At 38.1% G+C, this 17,362-nt stretch overlaps 1 long non-coding RNA gene and 2 pseudogenes across 1 annotated transcript; 1 reads left to right on the forward strand and 2 right to left on the reverse strand.

Annotated features, from left to right (window-relative positions):
- Positions 1–235: 235 nt before the first annotated feature.
- LOC120175932 lies at positions 236–4,066 on the forward strand (annotated as a pseudogene).
- Positions 3,312–5,214, reverse strand: LOC120175933. Its single transcript, XR_005521286.1, has 3 exons — positions 5,133–5,214; positions 4,276–5,032; positions 3,312–3,425 (listed from the first exon to the last, which is right to left on the reverse strand). It is a non-coding gene; the product is annotated as an uncharacterized LOC120175933 (long non-coding RNA).
- Positions 5,215–6,921: 1,707 nt separating this feature from the next.
- LOC120175876 lies at positions 6,922–10,078 on the reverse strand (annotated as a pseudogene).
- Positions 10,079–17,362: the final 7,284 nt, after the last annotated feature.

A 17,362-nucleotide genomic window follows, 5' to 3' on the forward strand; every position in this document is an offset into this window, starting at 1 on the left:
TCATCACCGTGTTCCCCACTTGTATTCGTGTTTATTCGGAATGGTAGATGGGTTGGTAGAAGACAATTCAGTCACTTATCATATTCCAGATTCAATTCAAAGGTCAATGATACCAAAGAAAAGGCGTCAAAGACTACTCGAAATCGTCATTTAAAGACACGGTATTTGGTTATCAAGTTGCAGCCCGTTTTTGGGGAACAATGATCGGTTGAAATGTGCATAAAAGCATGTCTCGGAATCCAAATCTATCATCAGCTTCGTAGTTTCAGAATATCATTACTCTAGCTACCAATGGTGTTAAAATGCATCAACGGTTTAATCATTGCCATAGTTTGTTCCGTTTTACTTACTGCACTGTATGCAGAACCGAGCTTAGAGGTTGAAGTTGAGGTGATTCGGGCATTCAAGAGATCTGTCACTCATGACCCTTTGGGAGCACTTGCAGATTGGACGGCGGCGAACCATCACTGCAGCTGGTCTGGGATTGCCTGTGACCCTTCCTCGAGTCGAGTCATTTCGATCACCCTGGTTGAAATGCAGCTCAATGGGGAGATATCTCCATTTGTTGGAAACCTTTCAAGCCTCCAGGTTCTTGATTTAACTTCAAATTCATTCTCAGGTCATATTCCACCTCAACTAGGACTATGCTCCCAGCTCACTGATCTAATTCTTTACTATAATTCTCTGGCGGGTCCAATCCCACCGGAAATAGGAAACATTAGAAATCTGCAAACGATGGACTTAGGCGATAACTTTCTGAACGGAAGCATCCCCGACAGCATTTGCAACTGCACTTCCTTGTTAGCTCTAGGTATTATCTACAACAATCTCACAGGAACAATCCCTAAAAACATAGGAAACTTGGTTAATCTTCAAATGTTGGTAGCATTTAGAAACAGTTTGGAAGGTTCAATACCAGTTTCCATTGGCAAGTTGAGAGCTTTGCAATCTTTAGACCTAAGTGAAAACCATCTTTCCGGAGTAATACCTCTGGAAATAGGGAATTTGTCGAGTTTAGAATATCTTCTGCTGCTTAATAACTCACTGAAGGGAGAAATCCCATCAGAACTAGGTCGTTGCAGGTCACTTGTTAATCTTGAACTCTACACCAAGAAGTTCATGGGAGCCATTCCTCGTGAGCTTGGAAATCTGGTACAATTACAGACTTTAAGACTGTATGAAAACAAGTTGAATTCCACAATTCCTCTTTCCTTGTTCCAATTGAAATCATTAACCAGTTAGGACTCTCGGAGAACAAGTTGATCAGAATTACCAGATGAGGTTGGATCTTTGGCCTCGTTACAAGTACTGACCCTGCATTCCAATAAGTTCAAGGGAGGGATTCCTTCATCAATAACCAACTTGACAAATTTGACATATTTGTCAATGAGCTACAATTCTCTCACAGGAAAACTTCCACAAAACCTCGGATTGCTTTACAACCCATCTTCAGGTTATATCTTTGGGTTTTAATAATATAACAGGGAAAATTCCATCAGGTTTAGGGCAGTTGCCAAATTTAACATTTCTATCTATAGAGCCAAATAGGATGTCGGGTGAAATCCCTGATGATCTCTTCAACTGCTCAAATCTTCGTCTTCTAAGTATAGCAGAAAACAATTTTACTGGATTGTTAAAGCCAGATATAGGCAAACTCTATAATCTCCAGGTTTTGAAAGCTGGTTTCAATTCATTTGTAGGTTCAATTCCACCAGAGATTGGCAATTTGAACCGACTTGTGACCTTAAGCCTTGCTGGAAATGGTTTCACAGGCCAAATTCCACCAGAATGATCAAAAGCCTCTCTCCTTCAAGGGCTCTCATTGCATGATAACGCTCTACAAGGTGCCCTACCTGGGAGACTATTTGAACTGAAGCAGCTTACTTATCTAGACTTGCAGCACAACAAGATAACAGGTTCCATTCCGAATGCCATCTCAAAGCTCGAGTTTCTTACATACCTCAACCTCAACAACAACAAGCTCAAAGGGTCCCTTCCAAATAGCATGGAACATCTATATCGACTTTCAACATTGGATGTCTCTCACAACCATCTCACAGGATCGATTCCCAAGTCCATGTTTGCAGGGATGAGAATGATGCAGCTGTTTCTGAACTTCTCCAACAATTTCTTAGAAGGAAGTATTCCAGATGAGCTGGGTAAGCTGGAAATGGTGCAAGATATCTACATCTCAAACAATAACTTTTCAGGAGTCATTCCTACAACAAACAGAGGCTGCAGAAATTTGTTTTCTCTAGATCTTTCAGGAAATAAACTTTCTGGTATCATCTCAGCTGAGGCATTTACTCGAATGGATATGCTTAGAAGCTTGAACCTTTCAAGAAATAAATTAGATGGTAAAATTCCAGAAAACTTGGCGAAATTGAAGCATCTAAGCTCCCTGGGCGTTTCCCAGAATCAACTTCGGGGTAGCATTCCAGATAGTTTTACCAATAGTTCCAGCTTGACACATCTCGATCTTTCATTCAATCAACTTGAAGGCCATGTTCCAGAGAACGGCATATTCAAAACTATCAACTCATCAAGTTTGGTAGGAAACAAAGCTCTCTGTGGAAACAGAGCTCTCAGGTCATGCAGCAAGAGAAGTTCAATTCAATTTTCCAAAAAGGCAATAATAATTGTCAGCATCCTTGGAACTGTTTCAGTACTACTAATCCTAGTGCTCGTAGTTTCATCCCTCCTCTGGCGTGCCAAAGAGAGGAAACTGGTCGAGTTGGAAAATCCAGAACCAGAGTTCACACCGGCAGCTCTAAGAAGGTTTGATAAAATGGAATTACAAAATGCAACTAGATCTTTCAGCGAAGATAACATTATTGGTACAAGCAGTTTGAGTACCGTGTACAAGGGCCAGCTAGAAGATGGCAAGCAGATAGCAGTGAAGAAATTAAATCTGCATCAGTTCTCCAAAGAATCTGATAAGAGCTTTCACAGAGAAGTAAAAAACTTGAGCCATTTAAGGCACAAGAATCTGGTAAAGGTACTTGGGTATGCATGGGAAAGCCAGAAACTAAAGGCTATCATCTTCAATACATGGAGAACGGGAGTTTAGAGAGCGTCATACATGGTTCCATGATGGATTATGATATCTGAACATTATCTAAAAGAGTTGATCTTTGCATTGCAGTTGCTAGTGCATTGGATTACTTGCATTCTGGGTATGATTTCCCCATTGTACATTGTGATTTGAAGCCTTCAAATATACTTCTCGATGGAGATTGGGTTGCGCATGTTAGTGATTTTGGAACAGCTCGGATGCTGAATTTTCATCTTAATGGTGGAAGTAGCCTTTCATCAACATCAGCATTTGAAGGCACTATTGGCTACTTGGCACCAGGTATTCTTCAATTACTTCAACTTATTAATGCACTTACTAATTTCTCCATATGCCAGAAAATTCTTCAAACCTGCAATATTTTCAACAGACATATTGAGAAAAGAGAATTTTAACAATCATGGTCTCCCATGTTATATGTAATCTAGTTTCAACTATAAACAGCGGAATCCCTTCATATCTTTCGACAGATCAAGTGCTATTCAAATTATCATGCTTGGATAATTATAAGATTATGAACATTTCAAAACCTGAATCACTGAAACATTACTCTGCACCTCTTCAGAATTCGCATACATGAGGAATGTTACAACTAAAGTGGATGTGTTCAGCTTCGGCATAGTAGTCATGGAGTTCCTAACAAAAAAGAGACCAACTGGAGTCATGGAAGAGGATGGACTGCCAGTTAGTCTTCAACAACTAGTTGAGAAATCCCTTGGTAGTGGAACCAAAGGGATCCTTAAAGTTCTGGATCCTATGCTAGCTTTGAATGTTTCGGATGAACAAATGGAAGCAGTAGAAAACCTCTTTAAACTAGCCTTGTTTTGTACCTCCCCTAATCCTGAGGAAAGACCCAACATGAACGAGGTTTTATCGATCCTTTCCAAGCTAAAAGAAAATACTATGAAAATGAGGACATAATCGCGTGAAGAATCGAGCACTCTGCTGCCTTAGAGATGCATAACAGCAGCAAACTCCATTGCATTCTAATGTATTGGTTTCTATTGAATAGTTTCAATTTCCTCAATCTCAAACTGTCTTTCCAGTTAACTCGAAATGGAACAGACTGCAACTTTGTTTGACTTCATAATTTTTTTTTATCATTAACACATCAAAATCATATACATCAGCAAGTCCAGATAAACATACAAATAAAATGATAATATTTTCAGTTGTCCAAAACAAAAAGAAAGTACTTTCACAAACCAATGACTCGGACTCTCCTCTTACAAGCTGACATGAAATGGTGATATGCAAAAGCTTCAAACTTCAAGCCAATGGAGAAAGAAGAAAATCCATTGGATAAGAACTCTAATAATGTCTCAGGCTCTCAGTCTTTAGGAGGATCAATCTTCAAAAATTCGTCTATGGCAGAAGGGAACTCCAGGCATTGAAACCCACATTCATCACCACTCTCAAAAGCAGCTTTTCCCATAAGCAAGAAAGCCAGCCTCAAAGGCTCACTACCATTCCCCAAGAAGTATCTAATCCAACCTTCCATCCTTTCCACTTCCTTCTCACACTTTGGCCCTTTAACCCCAACAATCTTCTCATAAAACCCACACTCACACCCACAAGAATTCCCTCCACAAACGACAGTCTTCTGCTTCCCCTTTTTCTGGGTTTCTTCAAAATTATCAGATAAACCCAAAAGTTGCATCAAATACTCGATTTCATCCCTGTCTTTTCTTATGGGAGAATCTGAAGGTTTATCTGACGTTGGGTTTCGTCTGTTGGAAGCAACTGTGGTGAAGTAAAAGAAGAGATGAAAGCTCGTGGGGGTTCACTGTCTTCGACAGTGTTGCTAACGTTGGGGCTGGAAGGGTTGGTTAAGTGCAGGTAAAGCGGTGTGCCCAAAGATTGTGTTGGCGTAGGATTAGTTTCAGGAACATGGGATGGGGTTGAACTGGATGGGCCTGAATCTGGTTGGTTTTCTTCAAGTTTCAATCTTTTCTCAACCTGTAAGAATTTGGAAGGAAAGAAAGTGGGGAATCAGGATTCAAATAGAAAGATAAATGCAAATATTTGTAAAATTGCAAGTGCAGCTACCATTTAATACCTGTTTGAGAGAGGAGAAGAAGTTGCAGTGTAAAGATGGCGGTCGCATTGTAGAACATAAAAGAAGGTTTTGTTAGACTTCGCCTCAAATTTACATGAATATTTGGAACGATAATATTTATTTTAAATATAAGGGTAAAGTATATAAATAGTCACTCAACTTTTCAGATGCTTTTATTTAGCTCTTTTCAACTTTTAAAACTTGCAATACAGTCACCAAATATTTAGTTCATTTGCAAAATAGTCCCCAACATAACGGTTATTTCACTGTTGTTAGGATAAATTATATAAATGGTCACTAAACTTTTCAGGAACTTATATTTAGGTCCTCCAACTTTTAATAATTGCAACACAGTCATTAATTATATTCTAAACCCCAAATTCCAAAATACTTCAATTATATTCTAAACCTCAAATTCCAAAAATACTTCAGTTACATGACCAACCCCAAATTCATAATTCATTCTCAAAATCTATCAAACAAACTGAACTTGAAGCAGTAACCCTAAACCCTCAAATATAACCTTAAATGATAAATTTCCCCACCAATTAACCCAACATAATAAACAACATTTAGTTCATTTTGGATCCATAACAACAAGTGATTATGTTGGGTTTATGATTTAAAAGTTAGATTTAACCAACTATAAGTGAACAAAACTCAATTCGATTCGGGAAAAAAATATTTTTCGACTTGAATTGATTCAAAAAATTTGATACAAATTGACTTTGAGTTGTAATTTCATAAACTCAACTTAAAAAATTTCAAGTTAAAATCGAGTTGTAAAATACAACTCGAATATCTCAAAATTTTTAGTAATTAGTGGATTAATTTTCAAGTTTGAGTAAAGTCCCTTGACTCTGTATGATATATGTATAACACATATGGAAAAAATATGAAGAAATATATGTATTGTATATGGTTAAAAACTATTTAAATTAGAATCAAATAATATTATAGTATTATAAATATTTATAATTAAATTTAAACAGAAACTCGAAAATTCAATTCAATTCGACTTGATTTAAATTTTATAAACTCAAATCGAAAAATTTTGAGTTAACTATTTTATAAACTGAACTGAATTAGAATAAAATAATATTATAATATGATAAATATTTATAATTAAATTTAAATAGAAACTCGAAAATTCAATTCAATTCGACTTGATTTAAATTTTATAAACTCAAATCGAAAAAATTTCGAGTCAACTACTTTATAAACTGAATTGAATATTTAGGTCCAACATAACCCTAAACCCGACATAATCATTTATTATTCACTTATAGTTGGTTAATTTTTTTTTGAAACGGTTATGTTTTGAGGGTTTAGGTTGTTGTTTCAAGTTCAGTTTGTTATGATAGATTTTGAGAATGTATTGTGAATTTGGGGTTGAGCATGTAATTGAAGTATTTTTGGAATTTGAGGTTTAGAATGTAATTGAAGCATTTGAATTTTAGGGTTTAGAATGATTATGTTGCAAGTTTTAAAAGTTGAGGGGACCTAAATGCAAGTGTCTGAAAAGTTCACTGACAATTTATATAATTTCCCCTAACGATAGTAAAACGGCGGTTACATCGGGACCATATTGCAAACGAACTAAATGTTTGGTTTGTAAGTTTTAAAAGTTGAGGGACCTAAATGTAAGCAGCTGAAAAGTTTATTGACCATTTATATATTTTACCCTAAAATTAATTATTTAATAATAAACAATTAAATATTTTTACAGACATAATATTTTAATCTGAAAAGTTTAGGGATAAAAATCGTTCTTTTGACCACCGACTAATTAAGACTCCTCATATAATGTAAAAGCTTCGCTATCGTTAAGAACTGAACCAGACGTTGAAGATGAAGCAGTGGTTGAAAGTTCGATTATGTCGTCTATATCAGAATCTTCATCTGCACTTTGTTCAGCGGCATTAGCTTCTTCAGAGGATCTAATCCGCTCCAACTCCATAGCAGCTTCTTTCATTGTGGGTCTTTTCTTTCCATTAAGATTTAAGCACCTCTTTGCCAGCTTAGCAACTGCTACAATCTCTTCTTCGGGGCCATCGTTCATCACCATTGGATCAACAATGTCAAGTAAGGAATTCTGCTCCATCGACAGTAGAAAGAAGTTCACCAAGCTTCTCACCACTTCCTCTGATTGACTTGAAGAGATGGGTTTTTGTCCTGTTATAAGTTCGACGAGCACAACTCCAAAACTATACACATCACTCTTTTCTGTAAATTGACTCGATCGAAAATACTCGGGATCCAAATATCCGAAAGTTCCTGTACTCGAGTGGTTACATGCGTTTGCTCGAGCGCAACCGATTTCGAAGTTCCGAAATCCGACACTTTTGCTCTGTATTTATCATCCAAAAGTATGTTGCTGGACTTGATGTCTCGATGATAAATAGGGATGGAAGCAGCAGAATGCAAGTACGATAATGCATTAGCGATTTCAATCGCAATTCGTAATCGCATTTTCCTTGTGAGAGGGAGCTCTTCATTCGGCTCATGTATGAGTTGAGACAGTGTTCCATTGGAGACGAACTCATAAACCAACAAAGGGACTTTTGTCTCAAGGCAACATCCTAAAAGCTTAACCACATTTCTATGGTTAATTTGTGATAAAATCATCACCTCATTGATGAACTGTTTAAGCTCATTTTCGTCTAATTTATCTTCTTCCGCCATTTTCGACTTCTTGATTGCTACAATGCTTCCATCTGCTAGCATTCCTTTAAACACAGTTCCTTGACCGCCTCTTCCAAGAATTCGATTCTCATTATAATAATCGGTTGCCTTTTCCAACTCCTTTGAAGCAAACAATTTGATTTTCTCAACATTTCCTTCATTGTTGGACAATTGTTGTTGCAGAAGTAAGCCTCCATTTCTTTTGAAATACTTCTGCTTCAACTTGATGTTGTTTCTTCTCTCTATTAGTTTTTGCAAGTGCCATGTAACAAGTAGCACAAGTATCGTCCCAATGCTAGTGCTGCAACCTATAATGACAGACAAATTCTGAGATCTTTTGACCCTTTTGTTTGAAGACTCTGATGAATTGATAAAATCTTTGGGCTTGCACATATCTTCCAAGCTCGAGTATTCATATCGAGCAGGACATGACGACGAGCAGTTATTACCGGGAGCATTCAAGCAAAGCATAAAACAATTGCTATATTTCATATCCACGCATTTACCGACCTCTGTGGTTTATGAAATGAACTCAAGTTAGAAAAAAGTCAATTAAGACAAATGAAAACTTTAATACGATACCTTGGCATACATCAGTGGAAAGATAACAATAGTCCTCAACGTTATCCGTGGAGCAAACACACAGATGCATTTTGCTCAAGCTTGTCCAACAATATCGACCATCAGGGCTACAAACGGTGCCCGATTCTTCTCCCAACTCACAGAGCCCTCGTTTTGGTGTAGCCCATACCAGTGTTGTGGCAACGTGCGTCCAAGTACGACTAGTTGTTGTGTTATTGGGGTCAGAGTTTGCCTCAATTGAGTCGAGAAAACGCATGTCAGCAATGAAAGCTGAGCTGCATGATCTGTTGTTGCCATTACTAGGACGAAATCGTGTGATGTTTGCAGCAAAAGAACTGAGACCCGGGGGAATATTAGTGGAGCAACTAACAGTTGAAGTCATAGTATTGCCACAAGGAGGTTGCTTGCAACCATGAATACGAGTACCATGAGTCGAGCTAAGAAGAAAAGTAGCCGAATTACCACAACCTACAGACATGAATCTGTTGAAGATATGCGAGAAGAAAAATGGGGTGCCTGTTAGCTTACCAATGGCACGAACCCCATTGTTTTTTCGATCTTTTCCAGGGCAATCGGAATAAGTTATTGAATTGTTGACAGTAACTGTGCCATCGTAAAACGAAACATTGAGAAGTTGCATATTGATGCTACTGATGAAAGGTTTCTCCCCATCAGCAGTTTTGTTGCAAGTTACTCTGAACCATTTACTCTTGTAACAGCCCACTTGAATTCCAAATGGAAATGGAATTTCAACATTCCCGCATGATTCATTACAACCAAATTTGTATGGTGAAGGTGGTTCTACTACAGGGCATAGTGAGGCTGCATAGAAAAATGGTACAGCACCAGTCAAAGATCAATCAATGTCAAATTGTCGTAGAATCTATGAGATTATGATAGTAAAAATGGTAACCTTCCAAATCGCATGGGACGGGCCTCCACTCGAGCGATGCAGGAACATGCGTTGAATGAATACTTATACCTGACAACTGGGTGGAGTAATCAGACATGAAAGTAGATGTGCATCTCTTGCTGTATTCTTTTTCCTCAGGGCTCATTATCTCTGTCACGGATCTCAAGGCTGTAGTATAGGAAGTGAGGTTTTCAGGAATCGTGGCAGAGCAGCCACCGAACTTCGAAGAAATAGGGTCGCGACATCTTCGCTGCAGGCAGACAACGAGGGGATCGGTTTCATTGTTTCGAAACAAAATGGCCAAATAACCGCAACCTACTGATCCAAATACGTTGTATCTACTTGCAAAGACAAATGGACCGTCTTTCAGGTTGACACTAGCAGGAGAAGTGGTGGCATTGCTTCCTTTACCGTTGCAATTCAGATAGATTACCGGATTGTTGACGGTGACAAGGTTGTGCATGCCGTCGGACCACAAATAGAGCAGCTCCAAATTGATGCGACTGATGAAAGGCTTTGGTCCATTAGCTGTTTCGTTGCAAGTTACTCTAAACCAGGAATTGTTATAGCAACCTGTTTTGATTCCAAATGGGAAACGAATGGCAAGAGTCCCACATGCTTCATTACAACCAGACCCGCCTGCTTCGAACGATGTTGTTAGACGTATGAGCCATGGTAGCTGCAGGATGAAGTAAAACACCATGTGAATGCCCATTCTTTCTTTCTTTTTTCTCCCAACTTGTATTGTTTGTTTATGAAGTTCTTTAATTTTGGATAGAAAATTGTTTAAGAAGACTTAACCGGGTCAACAAGTGAATTTAAATTGGATGGAGGAGACTTCAGTGGAGCAAACTGACCGTTCAAACCAAAGAAATTTCTTAGCTCTTGCTCGGTTTGGCCCAGGCTTTTTGTATTTGTTGTTTAGGGTAAACTACATCGAATGTCACTAAGCTTTAGGCTATGTATTGTTTTAACCATTGATCTTTACATTACATTAACTTTAATATCATACTTTATTTTCCGGATCAATTAGGGTATTGGGTCGTTAAATTGTTAATGACGTGATCTCTTCCTTGTGATATGTAGTTGATGTATCGATTTTATTATAAACTTGAAAGTACTTTAACTTTATAACTGAAATTTAGTTTGTATATCAATTTGATCATTGTAAAAGATCCTCAACTTCTCCCGTTGCTGATGTCGGTCAATCCTCATCCATCATCAGTCGCTATTCACATCAAGACTGAGACTAAAACATTTACATTTCACTCTTCTTTCTTCTCTCAAGATTGAGTTATGATGAAAATCCATCGAAAGGTTCAATGTTCTAATACTATGAATCTCTGATCTCCTTCGACAATCGTCCCATGAGGCTAGTTTTGATTGCTCATCTTCTTGAAAGAATGCTTCTTACCATTTGAATTTTTGAACAAACATATAAAATCTCTCAAATGCAAGGAAGCTCCCAAATCTCAAGACATAGTTATTTTTATCCGTGAATTTTGAAGAGGTTTTAAGAAAATCTAAACTGATAAAGTGATAGATGAAGAGAGTTCATTGATGTCTAAGGTAGCCACAGAAGACGGTGAAGAATGACGATTTTTAACGACGACTAAAAATGGATGAAAAAAATCTGAACTTTGACGAAGAAGATGGTGAGGTGAAATTTTTTTCTTTTCTACTTCTACGTCAGCACATAACAATGCCAAATCGTCACATCATTCGATTGTTAGTGGTTTAACAGCTTAATATTTTAATTAAATCCAAGACTAAAATTCAATGGTATAATTGAATCAGTTTAAAGTTCATTGATAAAATTAATATAAATCCTAAAATGCAATGGTATTAAAATAATTCACCTTGTTATTTAATATTTAAATCTTTTTTTAACTAAACCTTCGTATTCAATTATTCAGTCCACTAAATCAAATCAATTGAATTTATAATTCAAAATTGTCTCCAATCGAACATCTATTAAATCAAGATGTGCTGATAATACCTTGAGGTGGTATTATTGAAGAGAGAGAAAATAAATAGAAAACTAATTTAAATAAAGGTAAATTACATCATTAGTCACTATTTTATTGTTTCTTTTCTATTTTGACATCATATTATTTTTTAATAAAAAAAGTCACTAACCTTATTATTATTATTTTTGATCATCAACCACTAAAATTATAATGGAATGACATAGAATTCTATATTTTCATGTTATTTTCTATTTTCTCACTGGTTCTCTGTGTTATTTTTTAATAATTTTATTCAAACTAATAAGATGACGATATGTGTTACGGTGATTAAGATGAAAACCATAATTATGACTTTGGAGGGATATTAAGAAAAACATAAAATAGGATTGGTAAATGATGTTGTTTAAGCTCAATTAATACAAACAAATGTGAAAAAGTCCTTCACTTCCTCCAACGAATTCTCACTTTTATTCTCCACCTCCATTCGTTGATCAATCATTTTATCGATGATTCTATTCAACTTCTCCAATGTTTTTGCAATACGTTTGCATAGACCTTGAAAATCAAGCAGGGCAAGCACCGAGAAAAAAATCTGAAATGTTAGGCAGTTTGTTTATATAGTGTTTAAGTGTTTGCTTATGTCAGCAGTTTGTTATCCTGGTTGTTAGCATATTGGAATGTTGCTAGGTCGTTGCAACAGTGTGGAAATAATTTTCCCTTACACCCACGCCTATTACACCCTTGTATAACTGGTGTGGCTCATGCTATAAAGCCACCCTCTTCAGTTTTTGAATAATAAGCTTTTCTTCCATTTCATTACCTTTGTCAAAACCCTAGTTCGTTAACATGGTATCATTCGTTGGTCGTTCTGGTTGTTGGTTTCCTCTGCGCTCGATTGTTCTGCTTGTACGGATATGTCTCGTGGTTTTTCCTCCGATCATGTGTCAAATTCCTACGGTTCTTCACTGTCCAACTCCAAGATGTTCACAAACAAGAAGAATAACATCATTTTGGACGAGTTCAACTTCTTATTGTGGAAACATCAAGTTCTCTTGGCTGTTCATAGGCACGGGTTAGAGAAGGTTTTGTACGGGTCCATTCAGCTACCGTTCCGATGTCACACTTGATTCTAGCTAAGAGGTCGACAACGATGCATATGAAGTCTTTATTGCTCAAGACAACACCCTCGTATCCTGGTTGTTATCCACGATAAGCCCACAGCTTCTCTCAGCTTGTTGGGGCGAAGACGGCAACTAAGGTCTGGCAGTCGATGAATCATTTTTTTTGCCAGTAAGTCTACTACTTCTATGATGAATCTCTACTGTCACCTAAAATTTGTGAAGAAGGGAGATCTCAGCATGCGTTCGTACATCTCCCAAGTCAAGGAGATTTGTGATGCCTTGGTCACCTGTGGTAGCCCCGTCTCCGATTGCGAGCAAATCGCCACCATCTTGAATGATTTGTCGGTTGAGTATCGCCCGTTTATGGCAGTCATAACGCCTAGCCGTAAATCATTCACCCTTGATGGGTTATAACAGTTCTTCTTGATGCTGAAACCCATTAGAAATTTTTTTATCGTTTTGATGAACTTCACATTACTGCCAGTGTTGCTCAAGTCAAAGATGTTACTGCAGTGGACTCGAGTTCTCTGGAAGTTCGTTCTGGTGCTAGTTGTTGGGAAATAAACCGAGTATGAGTAATTTTCCTAAAACCAGATTAGTGAGAATGTGAAATAAAAGCAGAAAAATAATACCCGAAATTGATAACGGAGTTCAGCCAATTATGCCTACGTCTCCGGACTGCTGCAGATCTTTTACTAAGAGAGAAAAATTACAGGTGTTTACAAAACACTCACTACTCATAAGAAAGCTCTCTAGTACTGGGAGAAAGAAATGATTTTGGGATGAATTTGAAGCTAAATGTGTAAGGGTATTTATAGTTGAAGCTTAGGGACTAATCTTTGAAAATACCCTAAAGTGCAATGACTAAAGTGCATTTTACCCATTTCAAAAATTCAGCAATTGTTGCCCACTTGCACCGAAAGTTTCTCTGCCAGCAACCCACCAAAAATTGCTTTGACAATTCAACAATTATTATTGCTTTTACAACCCACCAAAATTAACTTTGCAATAATCTCCCACTTGAAGACTGATTTTAATATGTTTTCACACCTCGATCAATGCAGCAACATTTCTGGTCTTATTACTCTAGCATGCCAACTGAAGCTGAACACAACTTCAGTTTGTCCGTGGTCGCCGTCTTTGTCAACATGTCTGCCGGATTTTGAGCTCCACTAATCTTTTCCAGTTTCAAAATCCCATCTTCCAGAAGAGATCGGATAAAATGATATCGCAATTGTATGTGCTTCGTCCTGGAATGAAAAGACGATTCTTTGCTAGATGGATAACACTTTGACTGTCGCAATACAAGACATTGTTTTCTTGTTTCTTGTCTAACTCTTCCAAGAAACTTTGGAGCCAAACCATCTCCTTGTTGGCTTCTGTAACAGCGACATATTCTGCTTCAGTTGTGGAGAGAGCAACTATCTTATGTAGTGAGAAACCCAACTCACTGCAGTACCTCCTAGAGTATATACATACCATGTAGTGCTCCTTTCGATGTCAACGTTTCCTGCTAAGTCAGCATCTACATAGCCTGTCAGTATCGTATCTCCACCTTTAAAACAAAGTGCTTTGTTTTTAGTACTACTCAGATATCTGAGGATCCATTTGACTGCTTCCCAATGTACCTTGCCCGGATTATTCATGTACCTGCTAACAGCTCCCACTGCATAAGCAATATATGGTCTAGTACAAACCATGGCATACATTAGACTTCCAATTGCTGAGGCATACAGAACCTTCACCATGTGTGCACGTTCTTCCTCCGTCTTTGGTGACTATTCTTTGGAGAGTCTAAAATGAACACCTAAAGGTGTACTTACTGGTTTAACATCTTGCATGCTGAACCTGGAGAGTACTTTGTTGATGTACTCAGCCTGTGATAACATCAAAGTCCCCAACTATGTGTCTCTCTTGATCCTCATCCCAAGAATCTGCTTTGCAGCGCCCAGATCTTTCATTGTAAACTGCTTCGACAATTTTTGCTTCAAGTTTATAATCTCTTGCATGTCTGAACATGCAACAAGCATGTCATTAACATACAATAATAAAATAATGAAGTTGTTGTCGAACTTCTTGATATAGCAACAATGATCTGCTTGGCATCTGGTAAAACCATTTCTACCCATGAAACTATTGAACTTCTTGTACCACTTCTAGGAGCTTGTTTTAACCATACAAGCTCTTCTTCAACCTGCATACCATGTTTTTCTTGTCTGCCTCTATGAAGCCTTCTGGCTGCCTCATATAGATTTCTTCCTCCAAATCACCATGAAAGAAAGCTGTCTTTACATCTAACTGCTCAAGATATAGATTTTCTACAGCTACAATTTTCAACACCAGTCTGATTGTAGACAGTTTCACGACTGGAGAGAAAATTTCATTGTAGTCAATACCTTCTTTTTGCTGAAAACCTTTGACAACCAATCTCGCTTTGTAGCGTTTGCTCCCATCGTGCTCTTCTTTGATCCTGTAAATCAACTTTTTGTGGAGCGCTTTCTTGCCTGGTGGTAATTCAGCTAATTCCCATGTCTGATTTGACATAAGCGAGTCAATCTCATCTTTCATGGAAGACTCCCACTTGACTGAATCCTCCACCTGCATTGCTTCATCATAGCACTCTGGTTCACCATTGTCATCAGCAACAAGTAGTGCAAAAAAGTGAAGAACGCTGGGTGGGTTTAGGAATTCTGGAGGAGCGCCTCAATTCTGGTGTGCATGGTTCTTCTTGAACTGCTTCAGGACTGATCTGAACATCATTTCCAGAAATCTCCTCAAACTCAGTAAATTCCTTTGTTTCAGCTTCAATATTGGAGCTACTTGATTATATGGTTAACCTGTCTTTGTACATCACATTTTCATTGAAAATGACATCTCTGCTTCTGATGATCTTTCGATTTTCGTAGTCCCAAAATCGGTAACCGAACTCATCACCACCATAATCAACAAAGACACATTTGTTGGGCTTGGCGTCAAGTTTACTTCTTTCAGTAGAATTTATGTGTACATAAGAAATACAACCAAACGCTCTTAAGTGTGAAAGGTTTATTTCTTTTTTGCTCCAAAATTCCTCTGGTATTCCACTATCCAAGGGAACTGAGGGCCCATGGTTGATCATGTAAGCTGCAGTGTTAATGGCTTCAGCCCATAGAAATTTGGGCAAGCCGACACGTATCCTCATACTTCTGGCACGTTTATTTAGAGTTTTGTTCATGTACTCTGCTACGCCATTCTGCTACGGTGTCATGGGAACTGTTGTCTCCATCTTGATCCCATTGTTTGCGCAGAAATCTCTGAATCTACTGTTTATGTACTCTCCTCCATTATCAGACCTCAACCGCTTGACTTTCAAACCAATCTCATTTTCCACCATGACCTTCTATTTTCTGAAGGTATCAAAGACTTCTGATTTCTTTTTCAGAAAATAAACCCACACCTTCCTTGTAGAATCATCGATGAAGGTGACATAATATAGTGAGCCTGCAAGAGATGGAACTGGATATGGTCCTCATACATCAGTATGAACCAACTCTAACTTTTCTGTCTTGGGTGTCTTGTCAATCTTTGCAAAACTGACTTTCTTTTGTTTTCCAAAGATGCAATCCTCGCATAGTCCGACATCTATATTCTTTAGATCCGACATCTTCCCTTTTGAAAAAAATGTCTTCATCCCTTTCTCTCTCATATGGCCAAGCCTTTGGTGCCATAGGTTTGATTTTCCATCAGCATCTGCTGCTGCAATGATATTCTCTAAATTTGAGGTTACATAGAGAGTACCAGTCTTCTTACCACGGGCAATGATGAGTGCTCCTTTGGTGATCTTTCATTCACAGCCTGAAAGGTTGTGCTATATTCTTCTCCATCAAGTTGTCCTATAGAAATAAAATTTCTTTTGAGGTCAGGAATATGTTTCACTCCTTTCAGCGTCCAGGTGGTCTGGTTTGGCAACTTTAATCGGATGTCTCATTTCTGACGATCTTCAAGGTTTCATCATCAGCTAGATGATTTCTCGTCGTGGGGTGGAGTGGAAAGATACTCCTGAATCCAAGATTCATGATTCAATCGAACTGTTGACGCTTAGAATCATGGCATCACCTGTCTCCTCTGTTATATTTGCAGATTCCTGTGCGCCGATATCTTTCTTCGGTGCTCAACAATCTCTTTTAAAGTGACCCTTCTTGCCACAATTGTAACAGTTATAATCTTTCTTTCCCGTTCTTGATTTTCCCCTTCTGGATTTGGATCTACCACGATTTGAATTTCTTTCTGAAGTTCTCCCTCTAGACTCTGTGTGCAAGGCTGAGGAGGTTAATGCTTCACCCAATTATCTCTGTCGAATTTCTTCGCTCAGTACCAGATTCCGAACATCGTCGAATTTCAATTTAATGTTTCTCGATGAGCTGCTAACTGCTGTAACAGTAGCATTCCAACTGTCTGGTAGAGATGATAAGAGAATTAAAGCTCGAACTTCATCATCGAACTCAATTTCAACAGAACTCAATTGAGTTGTGATAGTGTTGAGTTCATTTAGGTGTTGAGCCACTGATGCCCCTTCCGCCATCCGTAAATTGAATAATCGCCTCATCAAATGAACTTTGTTTGAGGGTGATGACTTCTCATACATACTGGAGAGAGCAGCCAAAAGACTCGCCGTGGTCTTTTCCTTTGCTATGTTGAAAGCAACATTGCGGGATAACGTTAGTCGGATAACTCCGAGGGCTTGTTTGTCGAGAAGAGCCCAGTCTTCATTCTTCATGCCCTCTGGTTGCTTTCCTAAGAGAGGTTGATATAGATTTTTCTGGTACAGAAAATCTACAATCTGCATCTTCCAAAAGCCAAAGTCTACACCATCGAACTTTTCAATTTTCATATTCCCTTCATTTGCATCCATCGCTCCCACTCGAATCTGGCTTCATTTGGATCCTTTCTGACAATTCTTGCGAACCACCGTGTATTAGA

This window comes from Hibiscus syriacus, unplaced genomic scaffold (genome assembly GCF_006381635.1).
Source record: "Hibiscus syriacus cultivar Baekdansim isolate YM2019G1 unplaced genomic scaffold, ASM638163v2 tig00112217_pilon, whole genome shotgun sequence".
Taxonomy (NCBI): domain Eukaryota; kingdom Viridiplantae; phylum Streptophyta; class Magnoliopsida; order Malvales; family Malvaceae; genus Hibiscus; species Hibiscus syriacus.